Genomic DNA, 12960 nt, shown 5'->3' with positions numbered 1-12960 from the left:
AGGTACTGCATAGAATCTGAGAGGAAAGAAATATGTGGAAAACACTGACAAGAAGAAGAGATAGGATGATAGGACATCTATAGGATGATAGGTCTTCCGTGGTACAACAGGGAGCTGTGGTGGGCAAAAACTGTAGAGGAAGACAGAGGTTGGACTACATCCAGTAAATAATTGAGGACGTAGGTTGCAAGTGCTACTCTGAGATGATGAGGTTGGTGCAGGAAAGGAATTCGTTACGGATCTCATCACACCAGTCAGAAGAAAAAAAAACTGTCTTTCTTGGATTCGTCTTTGTAAATAAATGTCGTCTTTGTTGCAGTTTAGTTGGTTAAACTCTGTCACAATATGCAGACCAATATGTTATGCGTCCTCCAGTGCTCTCTCAATCTGGTACCCTGTAAGAGAATTTTACTAGGGAGCACTGCGTGAAATTCAATCGGCCGGCATTTGTAGCCGAGCGGTTCTAGGCGCTTCAGCCCGGCACCGTTCTGCTGCTATGGTCGCAGGTGCGAATCCTGCCACGGGCATGGATATGTGTGATATCCTTAGGTTAGTTAGGTTTAAGTAGTTCTAAGTCTAGGGGACTGATGACCTCAGATGTTAAGTCCCTTGGTGCTTAGAGGCATTGTTCTGAAATTCAATCGATGATCGTATGAAAATTTCTGTTGCACTTTTTCCCTTTTAATAGGCAACAGGACTAAAGTTACTTAGTGTGTATGGAACTTCACGTAACTTGTCGCTCAGGCCAAGTTAGAGAACGTTAAGCACTGTATTTCTTTAATAGGAAGCTCGTGGCTACGGGAAGTCCCTGTTACAGGATGAAAGACCGTCCTACCAAAGAAGTACCAATCAACATTTGGACGTTTTGTATGGTCTAAAATAGGTGGAGTCTTTCAGTAATGGCTGAAGTTTTGACTGTGGGTTGTATAAAACTGAATAAGGGTGTGGATTGCTCCATGTGTAATTAAAGTGCAATAGTATCTAACCCACTGGCTGTCAATGGGTTTAGTTTTCAGGCTCTGACGCCCAGGACTGGTGTGCAGGAAGGACATATGTCATTGATCTGTGTGTCCTGAGTGGAATGATGACGTTATTGTAAGTACGACAGGGACTAATCATGAGGCTGTTGTTGATAGTTGTCTTGCAGACGTTGTGGAAGAAATGGTAGAGATGGATAAATTCCCTCAGAAGCAGTGTGCAGGTAAGACAAGGAAAAACGATTTCGTTAAATTAATAATCGGGCAGACAAGGATGGATTTTTGGAAAAGTGCATGCCTTAGCATCGGTGTGTTGCAGCAGCGCAAGCAGGAGGTGACAGCCTTGCAGAGCAAGCAATTGACGTGCTTTACGAGATGATTACAGCACAGATCCAGTCCGACGTGCGGTAGGAGTGTAATGTAGGTGGGATACTAGGCGAACTAAAGAGTAAATATTCTGCCAAGGGATCATGTCAAAACTGACCTTCTCCTATTGACAGTGAAATCTATTGCAACAAATTTTCAGTTAGGCAAACTGTAACCATTGGAGTGCTGTCTTAAGTCTCTTCCGTCTTACGGGAAACCCGGTTAACCAGCAGACACAAGCACTAAGGCGTAATTCGTATGATACAATGCAAAAAGGTACCAGAAAGTTACGAAGGATGAATATGGGCGCCAGAGCAACGACATTTCGGAAAGAATGCTGTCTTTGAGTAGCACTACGGTGATATAGATCAGTGGAAGTACCTATCAATGTACTATGAGCAGTTGTGTCGTATGTGGTTCATCTGTGAGGATACGTATGGTGATGTGTTGTCTGGAAAAGCGTAAGAGGAACTGTCGTCGCAAAGTTCTGAACGATGTTCCAAAATAGCGCATTAAACGGCCGCCGATTAGACCAAAGAGATACCGGGCATAAGAGTAACGGAATCAGACCACATACTGTTGAAGACAGCTTGTTTCGGATTATTTATTGAGGGAGAAAGAGTTTTGCGGTAGCGGTATCAATTTGTAAGTGAGAAGTGAGAGACAACTGCTGTGTGCGTGAGCATTACAAAGCGAATACTGTTAAGCAATATGTTTTCTAGTGCTTAAGATGTTGTAAACCTGTCAACCAGGACATGAATCCCTTGAGAAATGTGACGTGCTAAGCAACACGCGGAACGATTCCAGGGTGACACATCTAGTGTACGGTGATGATAGCAGTTGTCAGTTGTGTCGTAAGATTTTAGCAGAATGTGATGGACTGTAAGAGTTTAGAGTGTCGGCCTCGGTGGTCTCGCGGTATTAGGCGCGCAGTCCGGAACCGTTCGACTGCTACGGTCGCAGGTTCGAATCCTGCCTCGGGCATGGATGTGTGTGATGTCCTTAGTTTGGTTAGGTTTAAGTAGTTCTAAGTTCTAGGGGGCTAATGACCACAGCAGTTGAGTCCCATAGTGCTCAGAGCCATTTGAACAATTTTTGTAAGAGTTTAGAAACGGAAAATTCCACTCATTAGTTGTATGGGAAGAATTGGGAGATTCGCGGAGCCAGATGGCTGAAACTTGTACAGTAAATTCGCAGCTACTGAAGCTTGTGATTGAAGCCATCTAAAACTTAGGAAGAAAAATTGCAAATGCCATTCATTTTTTAAATGGCATGATTCCATGATGCTGTGTTTTAAATTAATTTAGTTGTACCACTAATTTTATTGTCTGTTTTCAAGTGCATTCGTTGAAAAATCGTGTACGATGGAAGTGCCCTGCGGTGATAACATTCAAGTAACGTCACCTGAATATCCAAAACAAGACACATTTTATTCATAGCTTTCTGTTACGAATGTTGGTGACACAATTCGGCAAGTAAAGGTTTATGACTGCCCCAAAAACAAACAAGGTGAAAATGCAGTTGACAAAGCCGGCCGGTGTGGCCAGGCGGTTCTAGGCGCTACTGTCTGGTACCGCGCGACCGCTACGGTCGCTGGTTCAAATCCTTTCTCGGGTATGGATGTGTGTGATGTCCTTAGGTTAGTTAGGTTTAAGTAGTTCTAAGTTCTAGGGGACTCATGACCTCAGATGTTAAATCCCATAGTGCTCAGAGCCATTTCTCTGAGTTGACAAAAGTTACTCTTCTGGAAATTTATAAACGAAAGAATATAATCTTTAACAATTATTGTAATTAATTAATTTTTAGATAACTACTCCGAATATAAATCACTGTCAGGTAAGCAGTCTTATTAGTTGTTGCTGCTGACACCTCTGTCCCACAGTTTCCGCAGGGTCGGCGTGGTTACAATCGGGTTCGCCAATGTTAATTTGAAGGGGTGGATGCCCTTCCAGATGCCACACAGTGTCCCGGGATGGAATCAGTGTACTCAAGCTGTCTGCGTCTAGTGTAAATCACGAAATCATGAAATAGTGCCAAAGTGTGCAAATGTCTGCATGTCGTGTAACTGAGGCGGGACGTGGGTACCAGCCCGGTATTCACCTAGTGGGATGTGGAAATTCGCCTAAAAGCCACATACAGGCTCGCTGGCACACCGGCTGTCGTCATCAATCCGCCAGGCAGATTCGATCCGGGTCCGGCGCGCCTACCCGAGTCTACGAAGCAGCGAATGAGTGCCCTCGGCTAACGTGGCGGGTCATCAGAAGAGTATTAGTAAAGACATACAATGAAAAACTTAAGTTTCTCCAACGAACCCTTGCCTACCTCGACGTATAAGGAAATCTGAAATACGCTGCAAAAAATGAAGTGCTCACTCAAGGTGCCCTTGTAAACTGAAAGTTCGCTACGACAGCCTGAGAGTAGTCCGCCGATCATTTCGGCCTAAATCCAATACCGGTGAGATGCCGCACTGCCAACAGAACGGTGCCCTGACAGAGTGGGCTGGAGAGCAGGGGGCGGTGATGGGCTGTGTGGTCGGCGGGCATCACCGAGCTGGCTGCGACCAAGCTGCTTCCCGAGCCGCTAGCACGGCCCTAAATACTATGGCGGTGGATAGACAGAGGGTTCCTATTGGCGACGCGATGTTTTTGCGGTATGTATAGTGCAGCATTCTCCGGAAAAAAAAGAAAAAAAAAAACGGTGGCGCCAGCGGGCCCTCGCTGAATGAACTCCGCAGCGAAGCGGCCATCTAGCGCCGGCCTTTGTACTTTGCCAAAAGCTCTCCTGCAGTTGTTGACCTGCTGCAGTGCTCACGCGATACGCCACACGCCGTGCTATTCCGGCGGTGTGGCATCGGCGCACAGTCGCGACGCTCCACCATACATGTTTGCACACTGCACGCATGATAAACGATTCTTTAATGAACTGATATGGTGGGTCCACATCTGTTACTATAGGTGCACTAGAAATGGACAATATCAGAAACTAAAGCACACTCTGGTCGAAACATGTAAGTTTTAAACTTTATTGTGGTTGTGTGGCCTTCCCAGAAGAAAATAAATGTACATTGTCGCCCATGTGTATTAAGTTTTGTTGTAGACTGGTCCAGGATAGAGACCAGTGAACGGGGTCTCATGAAGGAGTGAGGAACTTTAGCGTCACAAAATTTTTTTGGGTGTTACTGTAGAAACTAGAACCTCAGCCATAGTAGTTATGGAAGCCATAAGCCATATGGAGGATGTGACGTTTCATTTGATGGATAATAGGCCATGACTGCCTCCATCTTGGATTTTTGAATTTCCCACCGCAGTCAGCTACTACAGGGTGTTTAAAAAATGACCGGTATATTTGAAACGGCGGTAAAAACTAAACGAGCAGCGATAGAAATACACCGTTTGTTGCAATATGCTTGGGAAAACAGTACATTTTCAAGCGGACAAACTTTCGAAATTACAGTAGTTACAATTTTCAACAACAGATGGCGCTGCAAGTGATGTGAAAGATATAGAAGACAACGCAGTCTGTGGGTGCGTCATTCTGTACGTCGTCTTTCTGCTGTAAGCGTGTGCTGTTCACAACGTGCAAGTGTGCTGTGGACAACATGGTTTATTCCTTAGAACAGAGGATTTTTCTGGTGTTGGAATTCCACCCCCTAGAACACAGTGTTGTTGCAACAAGACGATGTTTTCACCGAAGGTTTAATGTAACCAAAGGACCGAAAAGCGATACAATAAAGGATCTGTTTGAAAAATTTCAACGGACTGGGAACGTGACGGATGAACGTGCTGGAAAGGTAGGGCGACCGCGTACGGCAACCACAGAGGGCAATGAGCAGCTAGTGCAGCAGGTAATCCAACAGCGGCCTCGGGTTTCCGTTCGCCGTGTTGCAGCTGCGGTGCAAATGACGCCAACGTCCACGTATCGTCTCTTGCGCCAGAGTTTACGCTCTATCCATACAAAATTCAAACGCGGCAACCCCTCAGCGCCGCTACCATTGCTGCACGAGACACATTCGCTAACGATATAGTGCACAGGATTGATGACGGCGATATGCATGTGGGCAGCATTTGGTTTACTGACGAAGCTTATTTTTACCTGGACGGCTTTGTCAATAAACAGAACTGTCGCATATGGGGAACCGAAAAGCCCAATGTTGCAGACCCATTGTCCCTGCATCCTCAAAAAGTACTGGTCTGGGCCGCCATTTCTTCCAAAGGAATCATTGGACCATTTTTCAGATCCGAAACGATTACTGCATCACGCTATCTGGACATTCTTCGTGAATTTGTGGCGGTACAAACTGCCTTAGACGACATTGCGAACACCTCGTGGTTTATGCAAGATGGTGCCCGGCCACATCGCACGGCCAACGTCTTTAATTTCCTGAATGAATATTTCGATGGTCGTGTGATTGCTTTGGGCTATCCGAAACGTACAGGAGGCGGCATGGATTAGCCTCCCAGACATGAACCCCTGTGACTTCTTTCTGTCGGGACACTTGAAAGACCAGGTGTACCGCCAGAATCCAGAAACAATTGAACAGCTGAAGCAGTACATCTCATCTGCATGTGAAGCCATTCCGCCAGACACGTTGTCAAAGGTTTCGGGTAATTTCATTCAGAGACTACGCCATATTGGATATGTGGAAAATATAGTACTATAGAGTTTCGCAGACCGCAGCGCCATCTGTTGTTGACAATTGTAACTACTGTAATTTCGAAAGTTTGTCTGCCTGAAATGTACTGTTGTCCCAAGCATATTGCAACAAAGGGTGTATTTCTATCGTTGCTCGTTTAGTTTGTATTGCCGTTTCAATATACCGGTCATTTTTGAAACACCCTGTACATCACAGTGAAAGCAGCATCGACTAGCGGTAGGATCCCGATCACTACGTCAGGAGAATCAGAACATACATCACGAGGGTTGGTGAGAACCTGAGACACAGCGTGTATCGAAAACAAACATGCACGGACCGGTATCTGTCCAAGCTGTCTAATCACCACTCGAGCCAGAAAAGGGAGATTAATATGCTCGTAACTCGAGCAAGACGCTTATGTGAGCCTCAGCACCTCAGGCGGATTCTGAGGAGCCACGAGCACTCCACCAGTCACATAAGAAGTGTCACACAACCAAACATTCGACGAAGTGACCATCGGAAACAGAAATGTCGGGTACGGCGTTTCTACCATAAATTCCCTGTGTGACGAACAGAAGCGGCAGTACACTGGGCAAACACGGCGTAAAGACTATTTATAAACCGACGAAGAAGATGAAAGGGTTTCTCAGACCGGCAAATTAGAAACTGGACCCACTTCCAGTGGCAGGAATATATCGCTTACATGTCTATTTTGGGCTGACTTGACTCCAAGTCAACCCCAGGATCACTGAATATTAGCGACAGTGCAGGTTGCGGCAGGTGAAGAAGTCGACCTTGGCTGAGCTTTCACTGTGAGCGACTGAGCACACAGTAAAACCCTGCAACATGGATTTTCTTCGTGTAGAGAATAGCTATCACACCCGCTCTACCAGAGAACCCATAGAAAATATATATACGACAACAGCTTCAACGTGAAACAAGAGACCCACAAAGTGAACGGAACTTGGATTCCTGTGTTGCAGCAAATGACCACTGCATATAACAAGGGGACAAGTGCAGCAGAGAAGACCACGGAAAAGCCCATGGACGCCAGGTACATCAAAGCTGCGAGCGTGAACTCGACTCCAGTCTACACCAGTAAAGGAGGTGAAGCAACGACAATGCCAGCCATACGTAGAGGCGAAATGTCAGAAAAATTATCAAACAGACGACGGCCGAAGAACCCGAGACAGACGCGAACAGGCTGTTTGTCAATAAGTGGCCAAGAAAGCCGTAATAATTTTGTAGAACGTACATACAGTGTGTAAACTTTTAGATAGCAGACCTCTCCCCTAGTCCAGAATCAGTAGAAATCGGTACACGTCGGGAGGCTTCGGTAGGCACGCAGTTTCGACTGCTGCCAATATTACGTAGCTGACTGTGTTGTATAAAGTAGCCATTGTCGTCTGCTGCGTTATTGTTTAGCGCTGTACTGTTCTGCGTGTTTTTATTGTGCAGTTGTGCTTATCATTATCAAAATGAGTGAAGAGGCAGTTGCTGGCCCATGTCGGGAGTCGCCAACAACTCCTACCGGTAGGCCTACGGTTAGAAGGAAACCAGTATTACGTAGCGATGCTCGCAAAATTATATTGCGTGTGACTGAATGCTGCAAAATGGGAAAGGGAGCAGAAAAAAATTGCTTCACCACATTTACAAATCTTCAGTGATAGCTGCTACATACACAGGACAAAGCATGCGTAGCATTGGAAGATTCAAACAGTTTTCCAAGAATCATCCCGACGCATTACCACAAACGCCTGGCAAGAAAAGGTGAGTTTCCATTTTAGATATTTTGTTCGCGATCACCTTGAAGGAGCCCCCTATTTCGTCCGAATTACCTTATATTTCATTTTTCCTTGCTACCGTATTGCTTTCTATGGAAACACAACTGGTTACTGTATTATTTCGAAACACATTCATATTACAGTTGAAACCTCCCCTTAGAAAAATTTATACAAGACTGTGCTTAAACTGACTCACAATATTTTTAGCGCAACGCAATCTGACTTCCAAAAATCCCTACGAAAGAATGGCCCTTACTAACATTAACCTATACCTTTCACAAATCACTTACCTCACAAAAAAATCTTCGTTACTCGAACTACTGCAATACAGCGAGCACCACTACTGCCAGCTAAATAAAAGATTCAAACTACTGAAGGCACTAACTACTGATAGGAATAGTTAGCGAATGAAAGATTTTAATAGAGAACAAACAATGTATTTACCTTTATAGTCATAATATATATATATATATATATATATATATATATATATATATATATATATCAGTTCATGACACCAATTCTTACAAATTTCAAAACTCCGCCATCTCTCTCCCCACGTCCACCACTGCTGGCGGCTCACCTCCAACTGCGCAACGCTACGCGCTGTTAGCATCCAGTTGCCGCTACCCAACACTACAATGGCGAGTATTACAACAATGCCAACCAGCCACAGACTGCACACGGCACAGCCAGTGATTTTCATACAGAGCGCTACGTGTCGGCGGCGTTACCAATTAAAAAAAACCTAAACATCCTACTTACATAGCCCCCATGCTCCCCACAAAAAAATTTACAAATTGTTTTGGGCAGTGGCCAATAATGATTTGATAAAATTTTTCATAATTACTATAACAAAGATATCAAATGCACACACTTATTGATACAATGTTGGTCAGGAGCTAAAATTTTCTCACAGTCCATAAAGACAGTCCTGATCGTTCATCACAGTAAAATTGCAGTGTTTTTTTCAAAGTCTGAGCAATAAAAGAAATTGCACTTGGAAGTAGTGGATTTCTAAGCAGTCTTGAAGAAGTATTGTTGTCCTTCCAACGAATGACAGTGCTGACTCTTGACATGCATACATGTAATGGGCCACAACAGAGCAAACCCACAGCAGAGTCAGTCGAAGATTTGAAGAATATTGGTAGGCAGGTCAACACAGAGTAGACCCATTGTAGTCCTGGTAGAGATTACGGTATTGGTGGGCCACCAGAGGTGCAGACCCACTGTAGACCTTGTAGAAATAATGGTACTGGTGGGTCATCAAAGGTGTAGACCCACTGTAGTCCTTGTAGAGATGGCCAGCACCCACCTGTTTGACTGTGCAGGCGCACAATCACCATTGAAGAGTCTTGCGGATAATATAGCAAGTCCATAACCACCACTTGTGCACTCACAAAAATTGTTTTTGAAATGTCCTTACAACCAGCAATGCTGTTATCCAGTCCCTTACTGAATTATAAACACACGTGCAAACACTATCAGTCCCTACTTCTCACACATTGTCCATATACTATGACCAACAGAAACGTGTGCAGTGAAATGTAATTTACAAGTTACTTAATTTGATGAACTGGTGCCAATTACAATTTCATAACATAAGAATACAATAACAAAGGACAAAATATATCATTAAAGAACATAATAGTACAGATAACATTTGCAGTAATACAGGCTTTACAAAATAATCGAAATAACAAATACATCAGTGTTACAAAACTACGACATAAGTACATACATAAAAGATCAGAATAACTTTTGAAACATCAACTTCACACATGAGCATTAAAACAAAACACAATAAATAATGTCTGAACATATTTACAAAGAAAATAACATACTATTTGAAAAATTCTACAACATAAATCTTATTAGCTAAACACATAAAGACAGGAAAAAGACAAATACCCAAGGGTACATAAACACATAGAGGGATAACACGAAAGGAAAGGACAGGGTTTGTTTTACTGCAGTATTTTGCATAGAGATCTCCCTTAGTTCATCATTATTCACAAAAAGTCCTATCTAAACCTGTATTCTGTTCACATCCTCTTTCAAAAATAGTTTTTCTCTACTGTACACTACTTTTTTGGCCAAACCATTTCCTTATAGCTTCTCAACGCTTTTCTTCTAATTCATCATAGTTAGTTTCTTATATAGTCTACCCCCTCTTAAGCTAACTTAAAGCTACTGAGCTCATATGCTAAACTAAGGGACGAGGCAATGCAGCCTCACAAAACCATAAATACAAACAGCAATGACAAAAAAATGCAAGTAAGCAAAGCAAGCAGCAATAAATGTAATAACTTATACCTAAACATGACAAAGCTGAAGCAGAAAAAATATTACAGTAAAAATGTGTAATACCTATGTCACACCTTAACACTAGAGTGATGCATCACTAGAACATACGCTAGCAGATAAGTTACCAAATCGTAAAAAAATTATTTTTGCAATTCCTGTCAAGGGAAATGTCTTTTTGAGCTCCTTCGTTTTTTTTAAGTGCATCATAAGGTTATTATTTACTGGATCTGTAGGCATAAAATATTTATATTAGTACATCCATTAAATTTTATAGTAACCAATGTTGTAGTGCAGCTATAAACTAGATATTAAACAAAATAGGCAAAGCAAGGCGTGAAACGTCATTCGCTAGTCGTATGGCGTTTCATAGTGCAGTAAACAATCTTTCAAGTAGCAAGACAATAGACATGAAACGTTTCTCATCATTTTATTTCAGTAAATATCATAAATTCAGAACACTACAGTGTAATCATGTTTTCAAGATTGAGGGTGTCGTATTTGCGATGCTTTCTACAAAGGAATGCCAATAGCGAGGATAATGGCTTCCCTTTTTTTTTCTCCACCTGTGCCTCTTACAGGAACACACTAATGACTTTCTTTTTTCAGGTGGTTGTCGCGCAGCTGGGTGCCCACGACGCATTACGTGCAGGTGGTCACTTACCTTTCTTACTGAAAAATTTACGACAGCAGTTACCTACAGTGACAGTCTCATATAAAAATATTTTCACAGGTTAAAAATTTGCGTTAGAAATCGGTAGAAAACTTTTCACCGGGATAGTGATACATTCACGTATATACACACATTTCATAAGACTTAAAGTACGATTCTCGGTTTCCAACATCCTTTTTCACAAACCAGAGGCCCTAACCACTACTCGTTATTCCTTACCTTTATTACATATACATATATTTGCAGACACTTCTTCAATTTTTCATCATAACAGATACATAGCATAATCAAATAGCACATATAGCATCAGCTTATTGACCATAAACATACCACAACAGCATAATACACATAGTCATCGTAATAATAACATCATAACACATCAGTCAACTCTCAAAATCGTCGTAGCTTCCTCCAATAATTTCAAAACCTAAAAAAAATCTCTGCTCATGTCAAAAGTGTCATCTGCCTCAAACGTACTTTAAAAATCATGATCCCATACCAAATACATCATTGAAAACTCTCATAGTATCATAATGCTTCCGAAAAAATATGAATATTTCACAAAGTACAGACAAAATACAATTTCGTAAGTGTGAAGTTATCCAACAGTGTAATTACGTAAACATGTGTCACTGATGTAGTAAAAAAAAAAAAAAATGTTTGTCTCTCAGTTAAATGATCAGATAGCTGTGTAATTTATGTGTTAGAGAAATATGGTACCGATGTGTAAAGTTGTATAAGCAAATACCATATCAGCTAGGGCTCCTTGTGCTTGCCAAACACATGATACACAAAGTAAGCGTGTACCCCTCTGAGGATTAATGCAATTGTATCCTCAGGTGTTGCAGATTACAGCAATGGAATGAAATGTATAACAAAAAACTTTTTTTTAATTCAACAATATTGATAAATAAATGGTTTAAGTACCAAATTAATCACTCAATTGCGTGCCCTGTAGTGCTAAACGTGCGTTTTGCTGTAAGATAATTCTGTGGAACTGTCGTAGTTATCGTCCTCTGTAAGCAAAGTTCTGCTGAAGCCAATGTACTTACCTCATCATAAACGAAGGTGAAATGCTTTCCGTATAGATATGGCAGTTACTACGTACCTTACCGTGATCTAGAAAGTACTATAATGTAACGTATTGTTGTGCTACGATAAAGGCTGTCTCATTGTAGCTATACCACAAAAGTTACTACTAAAACATGTTTTACTCTCCAGAATAATACAGAAAAACTGTGCAGATATAAAACAGATAAACTGCAAAAGCAACATTGTAAATTGTCACTCATTAGTAGCGTCGTGATATAATCGTGTAGCTGTCACATAAACTAACCACTGTATCATCTGGTATGTCACAGAAAGTACTTTAATTCCAGAATGTATTTTCAAGTAAACCAAAATGTTGCATTAAAATCTCATTAGCAATACTGGTAAATGTTCTAACTATGTGAGCCTTATAGTCGTTACGTAATCGTGCAACTAACAAGCAAGAATGTACACACGAAATAACACAGTGATGTCTGTTCACTATAACAATGCACTCGTAAATACTGTCTAAATGTGTTCCGTAGGTTCTAGACTGGATAGTGAACTTCAAAACACTGTTGCATGTTAACAGTTTCTAAGTGTGACAAAGCATACTAGAAATGTGAAGTGAAATGTTTTATGGCAAAGACAAAGTTAAAAAAAAAGATTATCTCTAATTAAACGGTTTTACATGTGAAATGTGGTGCAGTCCTTTACCCTTCCTAGTACGCAGACTGTCAACTGAAAAGCAATTATCATGTGATTACGTCGGTAAGGAACACTGGAATTCTGCTCAAGGTTAGCGTCTATGTTACACTCCTCGAAATTGAAATAAGAACACCGTGAATTCATTGTCCCAGGAAGGGGAAACTTTATTGACACATTCCTGGGGTCACATACATCGCATGATCACACTGACAGAACCACAGGCACATAGAAACAGGCAACAGAGCATGCACAATGTCGGCACTAGTACAGTGTATATCCACCTTTCGCAGCAATGCAGGCTGCTATTCTCCCATGGAGACGATCGTAGAGATGCTGGATGTAGTCCTGTGGAATGGCTTGCCATGCCATTTCCACGTGGCGCCTCAGATGGACCATCGTTCGTGCTGGACGTGCAGACCGCGTGACAAGACGCTTCATCCAGTCCCAAACATGCTCAATGGGGGACAGATCCGGAGATCTTGCTGG

The sequence above is a fragment of the Schistocerca gregaria genome, chromosome 3 (assembly GCF_023897955.1).
Source record: "Schistocerca gregaria isolate iqSchGreg1 chromosome 3, iqSchGreg1.2, whole genome shotgun sequence".
Taxonomy (NCBI): domain Eukaryota; kingdom Metazoa; phylum Arthropoda; class Insecta; order Orthoptera; family Acrididae; genus Schistocerca; species Schistocerca gregaria.
Note: the sequence above shows the minus strand (reverse complement) of the source record.